Below are 23,471 nucleotides of genomic sequence, written 5' to 3' on the forward strand. Positions count from 1 at the left end.
CTTAAATGTGTTTGTGAACTCTTTTTATGACCAGCCAGTTGCAGTGGGGGAATTCTGGTGCTGAGAATTCTTCACTCTCTGCCCATGAGACAAATACTTAAACCTCTGACTTGCCCTAATTCTCTGCCAGGGTAGGACTCACTAGATTTGATTTGTACTCTTACACAGTGCCCATCCCTGTGGTACTTGAGCTTCCTCTCACTTCCTCTTCCTCTAAGATTCCCCTTGGGTTAGTTTTGAGAAGCAACAGTGACTTGTATTCCTAATCAGGTATAAAATGGGAGAAGAGATGCTTATAGAACATAATTTTTATGTCATGTGGATACCTCTGTGTTGTAAATCCCAAGTTATTGTACAGTGGTTGATTATTGATTCTGCTCTTTGAAATTCAAACCTGTGGTCTTCTCAGGAGGCCTGACAGAATTTGACAGAAAATTATTATTTAGCTATGGATTTTTTTTGTCCATCTAACCCACTGAATTTAATAAAATATTGAGAAATGGTTTCACAAGAGGGTTCCAGAACCAGAAGACAGGGGGATGAATTGTCCTTTAGCAGCTTGTAGAGGATTTAGATAATTTCTGGATTAGACTGTTGAATTTCATTTAGGTCCTGGTTCTGCAGAACATTTTAGTACTGCTTACTTTGCTGAATGAATAGGGATGGGCCTGAACACAGACTCAGAGATCATTACATATTAGTGGATGAGATTGTTAAAGGTATTTAAATGTTTAACTCATTAAGTATCTTTAAAAATCTGTCTTTAAATACTTTGCTGAATTAGGGCCCTAATTCCAACTGAATTCTCTGTGGGCTGGATTCTCCAGTTTGCCAAGTTCATTTGCTCCCTTTAGACTTCCTCCTGACATTTCTCTTGATCAGCAAACGTGTGTTGAAATACACCGTGTTCTGTCTATAGCTGGCATTTAAAATACATTCATTAAACACATTGGGTAATGCGTTATTAAAGAAACACCTTTTATCCTTCTCTAATCGTATTCTTGGTACATCTCTCATGATGCAATAGGTGCTGGGTACATTTCAAGGTGTGTAATTGTGTCTCAGAGCATCGTGATGTAACAGGCTTCTCAGGTATCATCCTTCCATGCATGAGACAGGTCTGGGTTGGTTTTTGGGATGAGAGCATATCTGATATGTTGGAACTGGGTGGAGGAAGAGGTTGGTGGTAATGCTGCTGGGAGGTCATGCAGGGTTATGGTCCAGTGCTCTTTCCAGAGCAGCCACCGCAGTTCTGGGGACATGATGCAGAACAGGTTGGATGGGAACGTGTGTCCCACGGGCTGACCAGGCTATAAAAGCCTGAGTAACAGAGCCAAGGCATGAGGGGAGCACAGGGAGGGCAGTGGTCTCTCTGCACAGCGCCTGAAGCAGCAGCTCCACAGCACCAGTTCTGCTCACCCTGCTCTGAAGCAGGGCAGGTGTGCTGTGCCAGGGCAGGTGACACAGAGAACACCCATCACCCCACACTGCAGGTGGCACAGAGAACACCCATCACCCCGCACTGCAGGTGACACAGAGAGCACCCATCACCCCACACTGCAGGTGGCACAGAGAACACCCATCACCCCACACTGCAGGTGGCACAGAGAACACCCATCACCCCACACTGCAAGTGGCACAGAGAACACCCATCACCCCACACTGCAGGTGGCACAGAGAACACCCATCACCCCGCACTGCAGGTGACACAGAGAACACCCATCACCCCGCACTGCAGGTGACACAGAGAACACCCATCACCCCACAGTGCAGGTGGCACAGAGAACACCCATCACCCTGCACTGCAGGTGGGGTGTCACAGCCTGCACACTCCCCCCAGGAAATCTCTGCCTGTCCATCTCACCCCTCCGTGCCTACACCTTATTGCTGAGCTTTGAGAGGAATGTGAGTGCTTCATTGACCACGGGGTTGAATTTCATCCAGGCTAAATCCCTTTGAAAACTTAAACTGGCTTGCTGATGAGATACACAGAAACAATTCCGGTCTCCTGCATTACCATCTCTGAGTTTTGCCCTTTCTGAAACACAAAGCACCCATGGAGGGATTTCAGACCTTGTGGTAGACGGTAGTGAAAGAAACACTATCCCCCTGTAACACAGGGAGCACTCCGTTGACTTAAGTCAGGTTTGGCTGAAGGAATTTCCATCAGCTTTAGCTTCGTACACTAAAACCTGGCATAAACATGATTGAACATTTTTGAAAGTAGAGAATAAAACAGTCCTGTGAGAGAAATCATCACCAGACCCGCAACCACTCAAAATCTACCACCACTCTGCGCTTGTGCCGTTTATCAGTATTTAATACAAATAGATACACAGTGGAGCAAAAGGGAAGAAGAGAACCCCACAGGACATGACTTCCAATTAGCAGGGGGTCACATCCCCTGCTGTGATTTACTATTGGAAAAACATGCAAAAGATAATTGAACATTACACTCTCCTCTCCCCCTGCTGCTGGCAGCATTAGGAGAGGAGCTGCTCTGGACCCCTTGGGGAGATGGGGAGAAGGATCACGCAGTTACATGCAGAGCCACATAATAGCAGTGATTCATAACCTCGTGGCACTAAACTCACTGGGCCAGATCTTTAGCTAGTGCCCGCTGGTGTAGCTTCATTGACTTCAGGAGGGAGATGCTGATTTACGTCAGCTGCAGATCTGGCCCATTTATTTTTTCTCTCTAGGAAAGCAATAAAGTATACAGAGGGAGACCAGGATATGCAGTGCTCCACAAGGCAGCGTGATGGGATTATGCAGAGGAATGCTAAATACCTGAGAGATAGTGACCACTCCTGCTATGTAAGATCAAGTTATACTGCCCTTGTGCCTCTATGAATTGGTTTAAACTGTGAAATTTGCTATTTTGGGCTTGAAATGCCCAAAGAAGCTGAAGAGGTGTTAGTTATAAACTCCACCAATCAATCAAGGAAAAATCACTTTCTGTGCAGTTTTAGGAACAGATTCTTGCTACCAGAATCATTGTCTGGAGGTGCAGCCTGGGGACTAGGGGTGCTTGTGTCTCAGTCCAGCTCCGGCAGTGACTTGCAGTGTGACCTTGAGCAAATCCCTCAACAGTCATGCTGGTCTGACTTTCCTCCTTGCCTCTTAAGAAGATTTTCTTTCCTTTGTGTGATTGCCTGGGAATTTTACAGCTTTCTAGGAATAAAGGCAACCCTTCTCTGATGAGGCCCAGGCCAGACACAGCTGTCCCTTCTTTAGGGCTGAGATTACACACGATTCACCCCAGCCCTGGGTAGGACAGTCAGCAGGGGGATTTTAGCACTTCTGGGGTGCAGGGGTCTAGGACAGGCTGAGGTCTGTGCAGCTGTGCCAGGAATATCACTGCTGTAGGAAGAAGGTTTGTGATGGGGGCACCAGGGTCCTGGGACCCGCAGGCTTTACCCATCCCATTTGGCACAGGCTGCAGGGAGGAATTTTTAATGACAAGGTTTGGAAATGTTAGCAGTTTGTAGTAGCTCGTGCCTGCTTTCACTAGCTGAACCAGGCAGTGATTTAATGGCATGTGTGGCTCCCAGCTAGCTCATGCATGCCTGCCTGCTGCACTCTGAGCAGCCCGGTGTGGGGAGGTGGGCTGCCCCCCGATACTGTACATACCCCTGAGAGGCTGCTGGGGAGCTGTGCCCATCTGTGCTGAGCTGTGTGTGACTGCCAGGGCCCGGGTTCAGCACTGGGAGCTGCATTCACAGGCACAATAGTTTCCTCCCTAGTGACCAGCCTTGATGTGGTTGCAAGAATACATAACCAACATGTCTGCTTAATTCTTTTTCTTTTTATGTGGCTTCCTGTTCCTGTCCCTCTGTATTGCGATGTTGTCAGCTGCTCGAGGCAGGGACCATGACTTTATATACCTCTGCTAAATGCTAATACACTCATCACATTGCTGCCTAGCGAGCGAGACAGCCGCGCTGTGAGCTGGCTTCAAAACAGCAGGAGCTCTGTCTCACTTTCCCAAAGACTCGGGTGGTGCTGGGGCTGTAATTTAGGTGCCTGTACTGGTGAATTGGAGCGAATTGTGCTGATCTGATCTTTACTGCAATAGCACCTGAAGGGGAAGAAACAGGAAGAACGAACCTTGGTATTGTCAGCTCTGCGCTTATAAATAATTATTTCTTTTGAATCCTTAATTAAGCCTCTATCAGCTCAGAGATCTTGATACTTTAAAATAACTAATATTGGGCTGTTCCTGGTGTTCCCCTTTTTCATTCATTCTTTTTTGGCATTAATTTCTTTCCTTTCCTTCCCCCTTACACTCCAATTTCCTGACTATGAAACTTTAAGCTTTATTTTAATGGGGAGAGAGTTTATGAGGAATCAGATGAGTCCAGGAGCTGAATGATTAAGGAAAAAGTATACACAACACCACAAAAAAATTCCATGCTTGTCACATCAGAATTTGTTGCTGCTAGAGAAGTCCTAGGAAAGAATTAGACCAAGGCTAGTGATGGAACCTGGTGTTTCCAAAATTTTTATTAGCAGCATATACCAGATGCATCAAAATTAACTTTCTTAATGCAATTTTTCAGCATACAAGTGCTACTATTTCCATTTCATAGCTGGGGAGCTGGGACACCAACAGAATTAACAACTTGCCCAAAGTTGTTCAGGCAATCCACAAAAGAAAGAGAGACAAAATAAACAACAAACGTGTTAGAATCCTTGGTCAAAATCCTCATCAGCAGGCCATTCCTTCTTGCAGGTGAAATGAGCTGGAGAGGAAGGTTAGTAGCACCAGCTTAGCCACCCCAGGCTGAGTTAGGGTTCAGTGTAAGGAAGCAGGAAAATGTGTGGCTGTCTGTCTGGAGGGTATTTGCACTAATAAAACTGCTGAGTCTGGGAAGTTGAGCATTTTCCCATGTGATTGCTGCTGTTTCATTTTCTGGTCATGGTGGGAACAGCCTTTCTGGTTCTTAATAGAATTAGTAAAACATCCAAACATTTCATAACTTTAATAGCTGTAGAAGTGGGAGAAACTCCAGCTGGTAGGAGTAGAGATGGCTCCTGGTTTTCCAAGTCAGCCTGCCCTTTCTTTGGGGCATTTTTGGTGAATTTGGGGCATTGGTGAATTTTTCTTTGAGCTACTTCATTTTAGGCATGTAATGTCTTCTCACTGTTTAAGTCTGGTCAAAAGAAAAGGAGAGAACAGATAAGTAGGAGTGTAAAGTTAACATGTAAAGAAGCATCCCAGAAATTGGAAGAGATACATTAAATATACCTGTAAAAATTATGTATCCTGTATCCACTGCGTCTCTGACTGGGCACACAGATTGAATGATTATCCTATTTGTTTAGAACATAGAAAATTAACATTTTAGGATATTATTAAACTACATTTAATATGTGCTTTTGTTGAAGTCAGTAAGTAAGGAAATAAATAAATAGCTGATGAATTCCATGGGCTAGCAAAAAAAGGGAATTTGTAGTGACTAGACACTGAGCAGGAATTTGGGAACACTGCTCTGTGTTAACTCCCAAAATGAGTCATCTGCAGCCTCTTTGGTGAAGCACATAGAGGACTGAAAGAAGATGCTCCAACTCACCTGGAAATGTTTTCAACATTAGAATGTTCCCCAGTGCATCCACTCCCATCTGTATGGCTCCTTCACTGTCTGTCTGCAAGCAAAGTCTACATTTATGACTCACAAAATCCTACGTGGGGATACTTGGCTGCTGCCAGAGGCAAGCTCTGCAGGTACCCAGTGTGGGAGACCAGCAAGCCTGGTCTGAGGGACAATTTTCAGTTGCTCTTTGGAGACCAGTACAAACCACTAAGTTTTTCCATCAGTTTAGAAGAGAAGTAACCCTTTTCTCTCAAAAGCATCATGACACTTCTTTGGTAAATATTCACTTGTCCTTGGTGTATCTTACTCTGCAAACAGCTCAGTGGATCATTTTTAGATGGAGAGAGAATTGCTGTACAGTATCACAGGGTGTGACAAGGGGTAGCAGGAGTGGACTCCGAGTACTTGCAGTGTGCCTCAGGAGCCTGTGATGAAAGGCGAGATGCAAGTGCAAAGTATTATTATTCTAATGACGTCCAACTCTCACTGAGCTGTGCCTTGTGGAAGTGTGTGAACTTTGGAGCATGCCCTGATGAATGTGAACCATGACAGCTCTCTGGAGATGCAGGGGATGCTGGCAACAGCTTAATCAATTATGACAGCAATGGTAAGATCTGTCTAGATTAGAGCACTTCAAAAACTACAAAGCCTCAGGCTTCTCTGTCTAGGTTTTTTCGAGAGTAGGACAATGAAGGAAGTAGATTGATTTGGGTCCTTTGAAATGTAGTAATACTAGCATCTGCTGGCTTAAATGCAAGCACAGCCAGATAGTTCTACCATCTGAAGAAGCAGGACAGTATAGGAGGCAGTGCTGTGAATTTTAGAGTTATGCTTGACTGTAAATGGGTTAGATATGATGTTTCCCTGGGAGAAGGGTGGGTTCTCTCAAATATGTTATTGTAAAATAAGACAGGAATGCAATAAAACAAAAGGAAAACATCACACGGAAAATATCTATTGGGGAATGGCTAACTGCAAAAACATCAGATCAAAGGAGGACGTTTTCTGTTAGGAATCAAATTATCCTCTTCCTTTCCAAGTCAAATGGACCTATTTGAGGAACAGATAGGCAAGATAAAGCCTCTCAGCCAGTGATTTTATCTCCCTCTCAAGTGTGTGTGCATGTGTGATTCTCAAATAAACAAAGCAGCAGAACACAAAGAGTTGTGTGAGCATGACCAATTACTTGACTAGGTGTGTATTTTCACAAGAGGAATGAGAAAATGAAGCCAGGTGAGGCTCAAAGTTTCCAAATCAGCAAATAGGAATAAATATGCTATTGTTGTAACTGTATTTCCTAGATATTTTCCTCATAAGCAAGTCACAGACTAGATACTCAGCTGAGTGGAGTATTCAGCTATATGAATATTTCATGTTGTATGAAGCTGATCAGGTCACTTGAAAACCACTGGTCCTTTTAAAGGGCTTCACAAGTAGCTGCTCAATGAGGTTCCCAGACATTGCCCAGAGTTGTCATTTCACATTGGCAGGAGTGGCTGCATGCAGGGATGTCTTTTGCAGAGGCTCTGCTGCACAAGAATGAGTCAAGCCACCATGGCCCCCTCATCCCCAGAGTCTCCCCCTATTTTCTGTAACTGCTCCTGACAGCTATATCCCTTCCTGCTGCCAGAGCATGGCCTCATCTGGATCTTAGCAATAGGAAATCTGAATCAAGAGTGCAGGAATGATCCTGAGGCACACAGTGTGTTGCCACTATCTGCCTCCCGGCCTGGCTGTGCCACTTACGTCTTCAGTGATGCATGAAAGCTTTTTTGCACCGCAGTGGTGTCACCTGTGGCATTGCCCCATCACTGTCTGACGTACCAGAGGTGGGGACAGGAGTCAAGCATGCAGGTCTCATGTCTGGTGTGTGAAGCCTGGCAGGTCTTACGCAGTCTGGTGACAGCAGCGAGGGCTGGAAGCAAAGCTGCAGCTGTACAATTAAGTGAGCAAACACGGCTGGGCTTGTTCAGGAAACAATGCTCTCCGACTCCCGAGGGAAGAGTGGCTTTGCCAAACACCTTGGCTTTGGCTAGAACCTCCACCTGCTGCTTGCATTCTGGGTTAATGCCCTGTCTGAAGCTAGAGGGTTGCAGCAGATCTGTGGCTGTGACAGCCCTGCATGCATGGCAGGAGACACGCTAACTGCTACTGCTCAGCGCTGGGGTGGCTGAAGCACGGGTTAGGGGGGCAGTCTTGGCTCCAAATGCTGCTTCACAGGTTGGTAGCAGGCCAGTTTACAATTCTTCCTCCCAGTGTTGGGCAGGACTCTGGGGAGAAACCATTTGGGTTTGACTCTCACTGCAATATCTTGGGGACATTACGACGTTTCTGTTTTCTCTAGAAAAAGTGGATCAATAACATTCACTCACTGAAGCAAAGCACCCTGAGGTCAGTCCATGAGGGGGGAATGAGGAGTGTCACATATTGCTGTGGGCTGGCAGCCTGCTGCCTATGCCATGAAACCTAAAAAAACCCATGAAGCATTGCCATCCTTCCTTCACATATTGTTTGAAATTACTTTCTATGCTTGGCCAAGCTTAGATAAAGCTGATTTTATTGCCAAGCAGGGCCGGTAGTATGAACCCAAGCACCTAGAACAGTGTTGATGTTTGGTAGGAGATCAGAGTATACCACCACAGACCCTGATTCATGTGAAATAAGGGACATAAGTCAAAGTGTTAGGCAGATGGCTGACTGTGAGTGCCTGACTTTGATGTTGCAGCTCTTTCTCCCTCTTTATTGCATAGAAAGGCACAGTCTGGCAGTACTAAATGCTAGGCAATGAATCACTTACTTAATGACTGTAATAGGCAGCCAGAACACAATCCACAACCTTTTGGGGTCTGTCCAGTGTCTACTTGCCTGTCTGTAAGCACACATTTAGAAATAATAATTGACCCCTAATTCATAAGGTCAGTACTTTTACATACCTATGTTTTTATGATGAAAAATAAAAGTGTTTTTTTCATGGGATTTAATTTACAAAGAGGAAAGGATTGGACAATTATTGGATTGGTATTATGGGAATAAGAAGGCTATAACTCAAAAAAGGGAATAATCATGAAAGGATTCTGACCTTTCTTTTACTTTTAAAAAAATTTTCTTTTCCAACCTTGCTGTTTTAGAGCTGCAGAGTCACTTTAAGAAAGTGAATTTTTTGCCAGTGTGAGAGAAGTTTTCAACGTTACCCCAAGGCCAGCTGCCACCCAGCTGAATATTGTAACAGAGCAAATAGTTTTTTATTTCCACCATGAATAGAGACCAGCCTGAGTACCCAGCTGCAGCATCTTTTGCAAACTCTCCTCAGTAATTAATGAAGTGCAGAGATCACTACTGCATGTGGTTTATTATCATTTAGGATGGCTGGAGATTACCTCCACAGGCATGTCTCCACAGAAAACCCGGGTTGTCTTTCCTTACCATGTATTAAATCATCTTTAAAGCATCTTCTCTTTGTCCTAATATACCTGTTTAGTTCCTAGGTTGAAATCTGGCATAATGACTTTCTCAAAGTTTTTTCAAGTAGCTTTTACCATGATTATCTGAGCTGCACTCTGCTTTCCCTGCCTACAACATGAAAAATTAGCAGTCACCAAATCTTGCTTCTTTCTGTCACATTCCACAGCCATCAGAGATGTTACACAGGCTGATGCCTCTTTTTCATCTGTGTTCATGCACTTCTGGATGGGGCTGAAAATGAGTTAGAAGAATCTGTTTGCAACTTCCTTCTGGCCCTTGTGCCCAATTTCCCTTCCATTGATACCATGGAGGGGGAATAGGGAAGGGAGCTGTATGACTTGGTTTGGTGTTTTTGCTCTTGCCTCTTGATGGCCACACTCATTGGGCAAATGCTGGGCTGGGAGGGTGTTGTGTCCTTTATGCATTCTGACTAATTTCTGTCATTCATTACATGCTCTGTCTGCCACAGCCATGATTACTGACTTTGTACATGGCCCTGGAAGCTGGAAGGCTTTGGGAAGATATCTGGATTTCTCTGGGGAGGCATAATGCTATGGGCTTGGGTTTATTAACTCCTGTTGAAAAAATGACTGAGCCAAACTGCCCTTTGTGTTCCCAAATCTGGTTGTAAAGATGTTATAGCCTACAGAGAATGTAAACACTCTCCATTTGCACTCAGCAGCATTGCCAAATTCTTTCCACCTATTTTTTTTTTTTTTGGTCTCTAAATTTCCACCACTTCCACAAAAAGCAAAAATTTCACAAAGAACAAGAGGACTGCAGGAGTGTCAGTAAGTTCCAATGGGCATTTTGAAGCCCATCTTGTCTGCATGAACTTAAAAAAAGGTATCTATATCAGCATGAAATGGTATCTATATCAGTTCAAAAGGATTTGAAACACCAGGTCTGACGTCCCAGGTCTGCATCTGAAATGAAAATGGTGAACTGAGGAAGAAACTTGGACTAGTTCTGGAAAGTCTGTGAGGTGAAAGGTGGCCTTGGTCTCTCCACAGACACAAGTCATTCATTTTTCTTTTCCTGGTGGCTTCTTTGGAAGGTAATTTTTTTTTCCATTAAAATGATTCATGGACTTTTAGATACTGAGCTTTCATGAACAAGAAAGTTGGTGGCTTTTTTTCCAGACAGTGGTATGCTAAGTTTTTCCACAAGAAACAAGTGATAAAGGGAGATGAAAAACCTGAGGAATTTTTGAGGGGAAATTTTACTGTATAAGAAAAAGAAATCTATTTTTCTTTGTTGAAAAAAGGCCCACAAAAAGCAGAGAACAGCTGGGCTGCAGGTTCCTAGGAAACAAAAAATACCTTTAACCTCCTGTCTTTTGGAGAATCCAGCATTTTTCACCAGGCTGAGATTTATGAAGAGCATTAGAGTTAGTAACCAACAAAGAACATAGAGGGACTAGCTTTAATGTACCTGCAGAGGCAAGGATTGAACTTTGGTTTTATGATTAATCTAAAAGACAGCACTTCTGGTGGTTCTGAGCCCTTCTGACATGATCTAGCCACATTTGTTTAGATCTGACTCAGATGTGTGACTATCTGCCACGAAATCACTGGCACCAGTTTTGCAGTACAAACTATGACCTACAGCTTTTTTTTTTTTTAAGTTTTTTTTTAATTGGTCCAGATCCAGACTCAGAGCAGTTTGGCTTCCTGAAAACCAACTCGATTCACAATTCTGCCTCTTTGTTTAAACTAAGCTTAGAATGAGTACAGGTTCGAGAAGAGGATTGTTCTCAATGGTATAGAAATAATTCCGTGTACAGACAAGTACTGAGTAAGCTGGTCCTCTTTCCTCAACAAACCTGTTAGTTACTGGTATTTTTCTGAGTTTGAGATGTGCTAATAGCATGAAGGGGAAATCCCTAATATGTGACAGATTGATGCTGTGATATTCCAGAGGGTGAGTGAAGTTTTACCACTTGGGAGTGTGATGTTCACTCATGAGATCCCAGCAGAGCTGGTTAATTTTTTTCACCAATTTAAGTCACTGCTGCAAAGGTTTTGCTGTGACAGAAGGAGGTAACTCACTCTGTTCTCATGTTAATATTTGACTACATCACAGTCTGAGTGACCTATTAATTGATCAGTTGCAAACTGCTGAAATGACAGTTTTGTATGTGTGAGTGTAGAGAAAACAGGGAACCCTGTTCAGGTCAGGCCTTAAGGTTGTGCAAAGATCCACAGTGGTGGATTATCTGCAGACAATGTTTAGGGGAATCCTGTATGCTGCATGCTGTGATAATTATCAGTCTTAGAAAAATGCCAGTTAATGTCTGAAATTCCTGGAGTCGTGTAGTTTTCTATGTACAAAACAATGTGTTATATTTCAGCTGTGCAATTTGCCTTGCTAAAAATGAATACACAATTCTAATTATTCTCATCTTGCTAGTTAAGTCTTATTTCATTAGAAGACAAATTGGAAATGTGAGGGAGACGATCTAGGTGAGAAGTTTAACTGTGCTGATGCCATAGAACAAAACTTAATCATGTGTAGCATCAAACAAACAATACAACAAATTGATTTGCATATGGAAAAATCAAACAAAATGGTTATTTAAGCTAAATTGGTTGGATAACAGCTGAGTGAAAGACATAGAAATAGACTCTAAAATGATGTGTTAAGGTGAAATATCCAAAGATGAAAGGTGAAAATGTGGTAAGGAACTATTAACTAACTCACTTAGAAGTGAAAATAAATGAGAGACCTTTAACAGCGTTGGGACCTGGAAGGAGCCAGATGCCAGAGAAGAGGTGAGATAGTAAGGGTCTGCCACCTTCAGGGTGACAGATTGTGTGGTAAATCTGGGGAGAATTCTTCACCTAAGGGTAATAATTTGTAGTTTCGGAGAGAAAACACAACCACATTTGGTTATGTATTTGAACTTGTGCCCTCTCTGTATTTTTAGCCATGTACAGAACAGCAATATTAGTGTCCTGAGACTTGAGCAACAGTTGGCAGCTTGGCTCTCCTGAGAGCAGCTTCATCTGTGGTGGAGATGATGGATAAATAGCATGTCATTTACAGGGGTATTAGAAAGTCTCTTCAAGGCTAGTGAGCAGGAAAGATTTTCCACATGGATCATTGGGGAAAATCTAGGAAGCACTTTCAGTGGAGTTACAGAAGATACCCAAGACGAATGAGCTTGCTCTTTAGAGACCTACTCTGGCTTTACAGGGATTTGCTCTTTGATCAAGCAGGGTCTCCTAAATCAGCAAATTGAATCTAGTTGAACACAGAGGAGGAGAGAAGCAAGAACTGGACTGAGGCATTTCAAAGGGAAAGGAAGAAATTTATGCTGTGACAAGGTTGTCTTTTCTTTCTTTCATGGGTCCTATTGATACACACGCTCCTCAATTACTGTGATAACTTGTTCTAGAATAAAAGTCTCTTCCATGTAAGGTGTTACCACAGCTGTGGGAACAAAAACTTCATTTAAGAAAGGTGTTTGTGTGTGTGCGTGTGTGTGTGTGTGTGTGTTTGTTTGTGTGAATATCCTCTCATGTTGAGAATGACTGGATAAGACAACTGGATAGAAAATATTTATCCAGGCCTAGTCCTGGTGCCACTGAGGTTGGTGGGAGTTTTGTTAACTTGGGACGACAGAACCAGGTTTCGTGATCGTTCTCTGGGGGTGGGACAGACAAAGCACAGTGGACTGAGTGGTGTTCTGGTAATGTGCCACAATATTTTAATCAAGGGACTTGAATCATTCAAGGAAAGGAGATGCCTAGTGAAGGGTGGAGTGCCTCAGATAAATAAGCAACTGAAAGTTGGGATGTTCATCCACCCCTTATCTGAACTAGCCAGATCTCTTTGTTGTGCAAAATGGGGCTGAAAGGCTTTAGAGGATAAGCTTCCTTCTGACATTTGATATTCTCTGCTGTTTCAGCTGCAGGCACAAAATCAGCTTCACAGCAGTGTCCATTTCTCTGCTCTTTGGTTTGGCCCTTTTCTTCACCTCACTTTTTACCATGTGCCAACTGCTACAGGACACAGTCAGGAGCTACAGCTGCTGCTGGAATCGAATCCCTTCTCATCCCAGCATTAATTCCCTTATAATTCTGAGTGGGGTCAATGGCTTGTAAGTAAGTAACAGAAAATCTAAGCAATATTGTTTTGGTGAGTGCAAAGAGTTGCATCTAAATACAGAGAATTTTTAAGACATTGAAGGAAATGAGGCAGGATGAGTTCAGTTCTGTCCTGGAGCTGCTGCATCACTGTGACACAACACTTCAGATTTCTAAAAGCATTTTCTTTCTACTTAGATGTGGCACTACTAGTAAGCAAGGTATGCAGTTTAGCATTAGTTAATACAAATATTTTAGGCTAATCTCAGTTTCATTCTGTAGGTATCAGCTGCATAACTGATGCTCTGAGACAGTTTTTCTCTTGGTTTGTGTTTCCAGGATATTTAAGATACAGGTCTGGATACGCAATCCTGTTCTGAAGTGTAAAGTAGGTTTTTTACATGTATAGATGACTGATTTATGGGATTAAACAGTTCTTAGAGGATTAAATGATATAACCTAAAGCAAGAAACCAAAGTTAAGACAGAAATAACAATATGGCCCTGGAAGATGTCTGGATGAAATTTATTTGAAGAATAACTTTTCAGCAATTGCAGAAGGGTCACTAGTGTTATTTTTTCACAGAAAAGTCAACTGAAACAATTTGATCTTCAACGGCTGAAAAGTGAGTTTTTTTAGCAAGTGTACTGTTGACAAAATTCCTGTGTCAGGATGGAAACTTTGTCTGTTAGATTTTGCACTTTCTGATGAAGGTTCATGCTCCTCTGCAGAAGGCTGACTCCTTTTATAAAAGTAGGCTGTTTACCTGAAAATGTATTTTTGTTTTATAAAGTTTTGATGCACCCAAGGTCAAGGTCTGCTGTAAGATTTCATCCTTCCTCATATTTGACTCTTTGCAGCAATGTGCTTCTGGGTTTCCAAAAGGAGCAAAACTGCAGGGCCACTTTTTATGGGTGTTTGGAGAGGGGTTTACTTAGCTCTCTATACTATCAAATGACTCAAGGAATCACCATATGTCAGATTAGATCAGCTCAAAAATAACAGACAGGAAACTGCTGATAGCTTTTTTGGAGTTCCATGAAAGTTTACATAATTGTCATTGCATGTCATTTGGTTTAGCAGCTGCAGGAAGATCCTGCTCTCCAATAAACAGAGATAATTGATTAATAAACTGTATCTACAGCCACCACAGTTTAATCTGTGCACAGAGAGCTGTGTACCCAGGTCTGGAGTCTGCTCCTGAAGACACAATTTACACATTCTTTTACTTTAAGGCCATATCTGGTTTCTAAAATTGTGATAAATCATTTAAAGATCCAAAATTGATTAGGCCACATTTACACATTCATAGGATTAACATTTCAGAGCTAAATTAAATCTGTGGCAAAATTTGGTTTGTTTTTTATATAATGGAGGTCTAGAGGGGATGGGAAGGTCACTGAGTACAGTCCCTCTGCTCAAGTCACAAATTTTAACAACTTACAAGGAAAAATCTCATAGCTTTTGTAATGCTGTCAAAAACTTGATTGTTAGAGAACCTCTATTCTCCCTTAAGGGTATTCACAGGCAGTTTGCTTCTTTTATTGAGCCAACAGTCATTCCATTACTTGAGTAATTTTTCCATGCAGTTTATCAGTGTGGGATATTTAGATACAGCAAACACATTCTGGGTCAGCCTCTGTCCAGTGAAGCTAAACAAAACTTGTACACCTTGTCTCCTCTCATGAAATGGGCTCTCTGTCTCTCTAGTCAGTTCAGGAGCTTCCTCTGCACCTTGTGAATTCAGCATTCTTGCAAAGGGATGGCCAGAATCACAGGGGAAGAGCTTTTCCAGGGCTAGGCACTTTCCCATTGCCCTCATCTGACAAACCCCTTTAAGGACAGGTTGCTAATATGCCTGAGCTGTTTCCAAGAGCTAATTCTGGGGGCGGATGCATCCCAGAGGCAGGCTCTGAATCTTCCTTCCCAGGCAGGGCCTGGGATACTTCAGTGAATGTCTTCATTTTATGACTTTTTAGAAGTGAGAGGCAGGATCTGGAAGGCCATGACCCTGGGGGAAAGGAGTGCCCTATCTCCTGCCCGTGACTGGCCCAGGGTGGTGGTGTTTGCAAAACCAGGTTTTTATGGGGCTTTTGTGACATGATGGAAGACAGGCTGGGCGGGTGGAGGGTGCATGTACAGTCCTGGGTTGTTGTGGTCTCTGTGTACCCAGTGAGGAGCAGAACCCTGAAATAAATCACCTGGGCTCCAGCAAAATTGGTGTGGATGTTTATACCACCAATGGATCTGGCCTCTGGGCTTAAGGTTATTCTGCAGAAATAATACATTTTCCTTTTTCTTCTGGAATTTTAGTGGATTTTGTGCATAAAGAAGAATGATAGTGTAACTTCAAATAAATATTTCTAACATGTTTTCTCTTTTTCTCCTTTCTCCTTGCCTCAGCTCTCTCTATTAGACAGAAACAAGAAGTAACTGAATGTTTGGCTCTTGGTTTGCTGTGTCCAGGCTGGCCCAGGCTCCCACACTGGGGCTGCTGGTTGTACACCCACTACAGCCCACCACTCCCAAATCTCCTTGCTGAAGCTGTTGTGTCCTTTGCAGACCTCCACTCCCAGATTTGGCTGACAATGTGTGAAGGTCAGGAAAATGTGCTTTCAATTCAGCCAGGCAATGTAACATGTCCCAGGCTTTTGAAGAAAACCTTTTAGGTACCACAAAAAAAAAAAAAAAAAAAAAAGCTGTGCAGTTAAACTTTCTGATATTCCCTTAATATCTCAACATCTTCTGAATTTTCTACAGGCATCAATAAAAATTAAAAAAACCCTGAACTTCAAAACTATCTGCTTACAGCAGATTCAATTTATTTAAGACATGCAGTAAAACTTTCATGAAGCGCACAGTTTAGATATATTCTGTAAACCCGTGGGACTATGTATGACATTGGTAATCAAAATATAGTTTTCTTTCAAATGCATTTTAAAGAAAACAATGTAATTATTCAAAATAACATTAAAAATGCACCTGCAAATATGTATGTATAATTAAACTATGTATAGTTAAAATTTATTTATTTAAATAAATTTAAATAAAGTTATTTATATAAATAAATTTATTTATATAAATAAAATTTATTTATTTAAGGTATGTATAATTAAAATTTATTTTTATATATATTCCTCACTGGAAGGATTCTGCACTAGCAGTGGAGGTAGTTATTGCAAACTGTGCTCAGAAATTCATTTTGGTAAGGTCCTGAATCACTGCAGAGTTAGACAACACATCCAGTTATTTAGTGTGTTTGGGTTGGGACCAATCTTTTACTTCCATATACTGCTAAATTTTCCAGTTATGAAAGATGGTCATTAGTAAATGTCCGTGAACAATTTTTCTTCTTGGAAACAGAAGAAAAATTGGACAGAATAAAACAGTTTAACAACTTGAGTCAAACTTATGGAATCAAGCAGAAAGAATTTCCTTTAAATATTGCAACATTCTTTTTCTAGGAGTTATCTATTGCAAACATTTTGACTTTTGAGTTGAATGTGATGTTTCCATTTAGAAATTAACCCTGAAAAGGACTCTGAAAGGGGGGAGATAATGCAAAAAAATATTTCAGTTTAAATACAGTTTTTTGTGATTAATGCAAAGAACTTTTCAGAGAGGTTTGGATATTTTTTCCTTTTGGATTGATTAAAATGGGAAATATTGTAACCACTTCTCTGGAAAAGGTAAAAAATGCCCAAGTTTAATGACTAATACTTCCTTGAGTAAAAATCTGGAAGATGAAGCTTCAAAGTTTTCCTTAAGTTATTAGGCATAGTGTACTCTCATGTTACTCCCAAAGTAGTTTAGCAGATGCACAAAAATATTTGAGCAGTTCATGTGAAAAATTCAAATTATGAGTGCAATAAGGCATAGATATTTTGTGTTTTACATGTACATTAATCTGTGCCTTCACATTGTCCCTGGATATGTGTGTGATGGGGATTAATCTGTGGATGTATTTTATTATATTTTTACGTGGAGGAAATTTGTCCCTTAGTTTTGACATAATTTCCCCAAATATTTACAGATGGAGGGGTAGTTTATTTTATTTGGGTGTTCCACAGTTGTTTCTGATTTTTTGCATGCTCATGGAACAGTAGCCTTTCTTATTCCCTCAGGCTCCTCATGGTGGGACCCTATTAAAAAATTCAGGTGGTTTCATCATTCCTAGATGTTTGTGCTGTCTGATGGCTTGATGAAATGTAAAAGCAAATTATTGCCCCAGTGTTTCCTGTCCCTGTGAACATGCTACAGATAAGCACCAAACCCCAGCTCTTCACACTTTGTGGAGGGGGTAACATAATTAGAGAGGAGCCATGAAATTGCACCCACTGCCCTGGAAGGAGCTGGAATTGGGTTGGCTTTGATGCCAGAGGGGCCCAGGTGCCATCACCCTGACTGCTCTTTCAGGGGAACGTGCCTGCACAGAGGTGTTGGTAACAGAGTCCGGTCTGTGTCTGAGCACACAGAGAACACAGGACTCAAAGGTCATTTATTTGTGCATGCAAGGCCCCGCTGTTCTTTCCTTGTCCTGATGTGAACCTCTGATTACTGTGTCGCATGCTTTGAAGCTGATTAACTTCTCCAGTCACCCCGTGCCCATGTACATGCAGGTATGTGTGTGGGAGCACTGTTCCTGCAGTCAGCCTTTGGGGACACGTAGGTTTGTGTAACAGCATCTCAGGCTGGGATGGGGGGATGTTGTAGTGTCCCTGCTCACAGAACAGGGATTGTATCTTCGTGGTCTTTAAGGTAATTTTGACCCCAAACCATTCTATGATTCTATGATATTTAAAGAGCTGCTGTAAGAAAACATCTTAGTTGATACAGGGAAAGGAAAGATCTGCTTATAACCACCTGAATATTCTTGCTTTGGGAGCTCTCTCATCTCCTAATTCCTCGATGGTGGGAGGAGAGGCAGGTCCTTCCCAGAGGAGAGGTTTCCTCACTAGCCCACTTTGGCTGGCAGCCAGGGTGGGGACAGGCATGTCCCACACCCAGCCCCTTCCCCTGCCACCAACAATTCCATCCCATTAGGGCTTCCCCAGTGTCCCTTGTGGATCTAAGAACAACTGGGCTGTAGCTTACAGCCCTGTGAGAACATTGTCCCACTGTGCAATCCCCAGAGCAAGACAAGGCAGGCTGTGTCTCTCAGGAAAGCCTGGCTCCCTGCCGTGCTCCTGCTCTGCCTACATGGGAAAGCTTTAGCCTGATGTTAGCTAATGCTGCCTGTAAACTACACAGCCTGAGCTGCGCCAGCTGCTGCTCCAAAGGAGCAGTCCAAGCCTTCATTCTTCTTTCCACTCACCTTTCCTGTAAAGCTTTTGCTTTTGAGATCAGAAACTCAGTGACCTTGGCAGGGAAGGAAGTGGAAAATGGGTTTAGTTGGAAGATATTACTCAAAAACACTGTTCAGGACTCAGATATCTTCCCCTGGGGATTACAGAGTGAGCAATGCTAAAATCAGTGTGTCAAGATGTCACCAAGCATGCACTGAAAGGAACTTTACATGGTGCAATGAGAGTGCTGCAGTAGGGGCTCCAAGTATAAAGAAAGGCTCAGATTCAATCAATGTCCCTCACATTATCCTACTGCCTGCTGCCCCGTTCAGCAGTAAGCCTATTTCCTTCCTTTCACTGCTGCCATGCTCTTTGCTGCTTCCCTCTCCATGAGCATCTATCACAGAGCCATCCCCATCCCCTGGCTCCGATAGCTAACAGGCACCTGTCACCAGACGGGGCTCTGATGATGCTCCATCGATCACGCAGAAGGAAATGGTTATTGAGTGGGTGGCAATCAACCTTTTACCTCTCCCTGGAGCCAGGGTGCATCAGTGCTTCCCAGCATTAGGCAGAAGCCTCCTAGAAAGTGTTTTTTGCACACATATTTCCTCATGTGTGAGGCTGTCGTGCTGGTGCTGAGTCACAGGGCTCAAAGGACACAGCTGCAATCTCTTGTGAAGTTTCACTTTGAGCTTAGTGCCAAAGGAAAGTAGAAAAAGGATGGTGCTGGTTGGTGTTCAGCATCTTCTGGCAGGTTCTGCTTTCCAAGTCAAACCCGCTGTTGAGATCAGGGGAAAAAGTCAGGCTGATGCTCAAGGTTTCTATCACCCCTCTCCACCTTTCCAAACAAACATCTAAACTGAGGTAGGCTGCAGAGACACATTAGCCAGCATTACTGGAGAGAAGAAGTCCAAATGCAGATGTTCAGTGGGAAAGAAATAATTAGGATTAAATCTGAGTTGATAATATATACTGGTATAACCCCAGCATTTGCTGGAAAAAAATTGAATTTTAAGTCTGGAAGAATAGAAAGACAGAGCATTTAGAGGAGACAAATCCTCTGGTTTCCTTACTGTAGTAGGGAGCAAACCACAGCCTGTATGTCCTGATCCACAGTGGCATTTGGGTAGTTATTTCCTTTAATTCCTGTTAGCAGATAATTGCACTAGGTAGACTTCAGCCAGCAGGACTCAGAAGGACCCAAGGGGCTGCAGGGCTGGCAAGCACAAGGCATCTGACTCTGGACTGCACACACACAGCACTTCACATCTGCCCACGCATTCATTTCTCAATGGTTTTGCAGACATCTTTTAATGACCTTATGAGTTTTCTAATTGGTTTCTAGTCAAGCCCTGCTTTCATTTGATACTGTGTGGCATTATGTGGGATGATGCACACCTCAGTCCTTAAGGCCACAGATTTGGATTCACTGAAGTTTTTCTCATCAGAGCACTGTGATTTCTAACTAGCACTGGCAAACCAGGTGACCAGCGAGGCCACAGTGCCCAGAAGCACCATCTCCTCTGGCTGGTCTGCTGCATGGGGGAGGTCCTGACACAAAGTGTGACATCTCACTTCAAAATGCCACGTTAGAAACTGGTGGTTACATGCTGATTGATAATCAGCTGCAATGTCCCAGCTGTCTAGGCAATGAGAACAGCTGGCTGTGCCACCTCTGCTGCTGGACAATGTGGAGTCATTCCCACTTGTCAGCTGGAGCTTGAGGTAATGCAGCATAGCAGGACTTGACCTCATCCCATGGCCTAACTCTAGAGAAATCCTCAGTTTCTCTGTCTATCACCTTTGCTGCGTGTGACTGCTTATTTTGTCTGTTATGTTTATTTGCACTTTTCCCACTGGCTTTGATTTTTTGTTGTCTACAGCTGGAAAGTGTGTGGGTGTTGCTTTTGGATTTAATACTGCTACCAGCAAGAGCATGGCAAGAACTCAAAATGAGTGATTTGTTTGATGAAGCTCCCCATTTTCTGTTCACAAATGGTTCATGAATATAGTGCAAAATTCCCTGATGTGGCCATTAGCAAATGTAATTTGCAAATTTCTTTTGGAAAGTAACTCTTGATCTGCAGGGGATCATTCAAATTATCATTCATGTTGGTATTGCAGACGTGATTTGTGCAGTAACGTGTGTAACTTAACCAAAATATGTAACTAACTTAATGACTCAAGGCATTTGAATTCCAACCAAATACCATAGGTGATTCCAGAAAAACTTTTGGGGCAGTGTTGGTCATCTGAATGGTTGCTTGCCCTGATGAAAAGAACTGTGGCAGAGGAAAGAATCCTTAGGTAATCCTTAATTGGTGTCTTCATCCCTGAGCAAGCACCTGATGCCCTTGGACTGGTCCCTCTCAGAGGGTGGGGGTTCAGTAGCAGCAGCAGCAGCAAGCAGCAGCTTTGTGTTTGTACCACACATTGGTGGAGATCAGCAGCAGAGTGGAAGGGAGCAGAGGTTGGTTAGATGCCTGTGGTTCTTGTTGGAAGAGGAAATAATGTCCTGCTCCATATTTCTAGAAGAAAGACTCTAATAGGCCACCCTAAACACAGATAAAAAATCCTTACTTTGTTCTTCCAGGAATCAGGTGAACAAAAGAATTTTAGTCCCTCTGTAAGAGGAGGGGACCATCTATATCAGCCAAACTGGTGTTTGTGGCCAGGGGCCACAACAGTTTACCTGACTTATCAGACTAAAGTCCACATCACTTCTGAAAATTTTCTCCCCTCACCCTGAATTCCTGTGGGAACACTGCTGGAATTTATGGAGTTTTTTGCATCCACCCACCCCTATAGATAAGCATACTTTAAATTACTGCAAAATAGTTGTTACAAGTGATGGCAAAATATCAGGATTCACTATTTCCTCAATTTGCAAATTCTGGCAACTTTTTTTTCCTCTAACAAGGAATAAGTAGGATCACAAAGGTATTCTCTATCAAAAGGCTTTTCACTCTGCCTTGGCTTTTAGACAGCTTCCGATCCAGATCTACTATAGATATCTCCTTTTGGCTACTATTGGATGCTCCCTGCAGCGTGCAATAAACATTCACTTCATATCACACATCTCGCCCTGACAAGCAAATCCCTTGCATATCAATGTGGCCCTGTGAAGAGATTTTGCTTTTTTACATTCCTTCCACTCCCAGCTGTTAATTTGCACTGACTAGATAGCAGGGGGTCCCACTCTGCCCCAGAGACATGCTTGCGACTTTCACCGACTTTAATAGGATTTGCATGAACATACACGGAGTCAGTTCCTCAGCAGAATTCAGACGAGCTGGCTAGAAATTTCAAAGTCATCAAGGATTTTAAACAGCCAGTTTTTCTTACCTTTAATGGGAATGAAGTGTTCAAAGCTCAGGTAATCGTTAAAAACCATGGAGTTCATAATAATGAACTAGGTTTAGTCTTACTGTCTCATACAACCTACTGTCTGCAATCGCCCTGATCAAGGAAAAAAAATAAATGGGGGTAGAAGTTGGTCTTTCACTTATAGAGATTTTATTTGAAGTAAATTGCAAAATATTCATAGGTTTGGCTGCTGCAAGTGTGAATTACTTCTACAAATATTTTGGCAGACCTGCAAAGGACTGAAAACACCTTTCCCTGCCACCATTGTTTGTAGAAAATGATTTATGTGTGCTACTGATAACTCCTATTTCAGCTTAAAACTGAACTACTTTAGATTAAAAGTGTAGGAGAATTCTAAACTGTGCAGGAAACATGTAAGGATATTATGTATATGTATGGCATTCTGTATCTGATTTTCTTTATCCACTTGAGGCATAATCAGCAGTTATTAAAGTTATTTTAATACACAGTGGAACTGACAAAGGCATCTAAACAGTTGGATATTCAATTCCCACAACTTTCAGAGAATATATGTGCCAAGAATACACTTAAGGAATGGGCTGGGATTTGAGAATATTTCAGGCCCCAATTCATTCCAGAAAGAGGAAAGCACTTACATGTTTTTTAAAAGTCCATTTTTCAAAGATAGCACTTGGTATCTCTGGTGCCTCAATTCTGGTTTGTCTGTCCCTCTAGAGCAGCATGGTGCTTCTGATGGAGCTGATACAGGCAGTGCAAAAGAACATGATTAACTGTTTGTTTTTTAAATATTAACCAAGTCTTCACTGTTCCAATTAAATTTTATCAAATTAAGCAAATTGCTTGGGGATTGGAAAGAAAAAAAGACCCTTTACTTAATTATTTAGCCAATATTTACTGGGTATGAGTATATTATTAACACAGCAAAGGAGGCTATTAATTATTATTCACAGCATTTCTAATAAAAAGAGATGGCATCTGCTATTTCTGTAAAAGAAATATTGTCACTAATAATCCATTCTAAATTGTAAATGTGATATAATAAACTGGATGTGTCATTTCTCTGTTCTGCACTGACACATGCTGTATGAGGGAGCTGAGCTTTTTTCGGGGCTGTGTCAAAAAGCTTTTTGTTGGTGACCTTTAATCAGCTAGTATCCAATTATGCACAAGTCTAATGGCATATTTGTGTATCTGCAATATATTTTCCACCAGACAACTGTGCTTTGGTATCACCTTCCTTTTACTCATGCTATCATAAGAGATGCAACAAAACTAGAAATGAAAAAATCAAACAGGATGTTATTTTCTTTGCTAAGTGAAAAAAAAAAATTAATGTGCCATTTATTGCATACTTTGCATGTACAATCTATTTATTGAGGCAGAGGAAGTGAGAGAAAAGATATTCTGAGGTAAAGACTGTTGAACTGGTGTTGTTAAGGTCAGCCTTCAATTTTCTGCTTGATTTTAGATGCCCCCTGTGAACTTTGGTTAATCATCTGTGACCTGTGTCCCTGAAATCCACAGTGTGTCATGAAAAGAAAAGATGGGAAAAAGAAACATGTTGAAACCTTTTAGGTTATCCGTCTATTCAGTGTTACGATCACCTCTACCTAAACGACTTCTGGCAAATGTCTGTCAAATTAATTTTTTAATGTTGGATTTCTTGCTGCAATTAAAATCCATGT

At 42.2% G+C, this 23,471-nt stretch overlaps 2 long non-coding RNA genes across 4 annotated transcripts; one reads left to right on the forward strand and one right to left on the reverse strand.

Moving 5' to 3' along the window:
- Nucleotides 1-4,577: 4,577 nt before the first annotated feature.
- On the reverse strand, nucleotides 4,578-22,485 carry LOC131576426 (uncharacterized). 3 transcript variants are annotated; one of them, XR_009276976.1, is made up of 4 exons: nucleotides 22,422-22,485; nucleotides 5,885-6,022; nucleotides 5,252-5,316; nucleotides 4,578-5,146 (listed from the first exon to the last, which is right to left on the reverse strand). It is a non-coding gene; the product is annotated as an uncharacterized LOC131576426 (long non-coding RNA). The 3 variants fall into 3 exon arrangements; XR_009276974.1 differs by having other exon boundaries at nucleotides 4,578-5,156; XR_009276975.1 differs by lacking the exons at nucleotides 5,885-6,022; nucleotides 22,422-22,485 and adding an exon at nucleotides 5,577-5,652 and having other exon boundaries at nucleotides 4,578-5,156.
- Nucleotides 11,716-13,126, forward strand: LOC131576427 (uncharacterized). The gene is made up of 3 exons (XR_009276977.1): nucleotides 11,716-11,833; nucleotides 12,281-12,388; nucleotides 12,973-13,126. It is a non-coding gene; the product is annotated as an uncharacterized LOC131576427 (long non-coding RNA).
- Nucleotides 22,486-23,471: the final 986 nt, after the last annotated feature.

This window comes from Poecile atricapillus, chromosome 2 (genome assembly GCF_030490865.1).
Source record: "Poecile atricapillus isolate bPoeAtr1 chromosome 2, bPoeAtr1.hap1, whole genome shotgun sequence".
Classification (NCBI taxonomy): Eukaryota; Metazoa; Chordata; class Aves; order Passeriformes; family Paridae; genus Poecile; species Poecile atricapillus.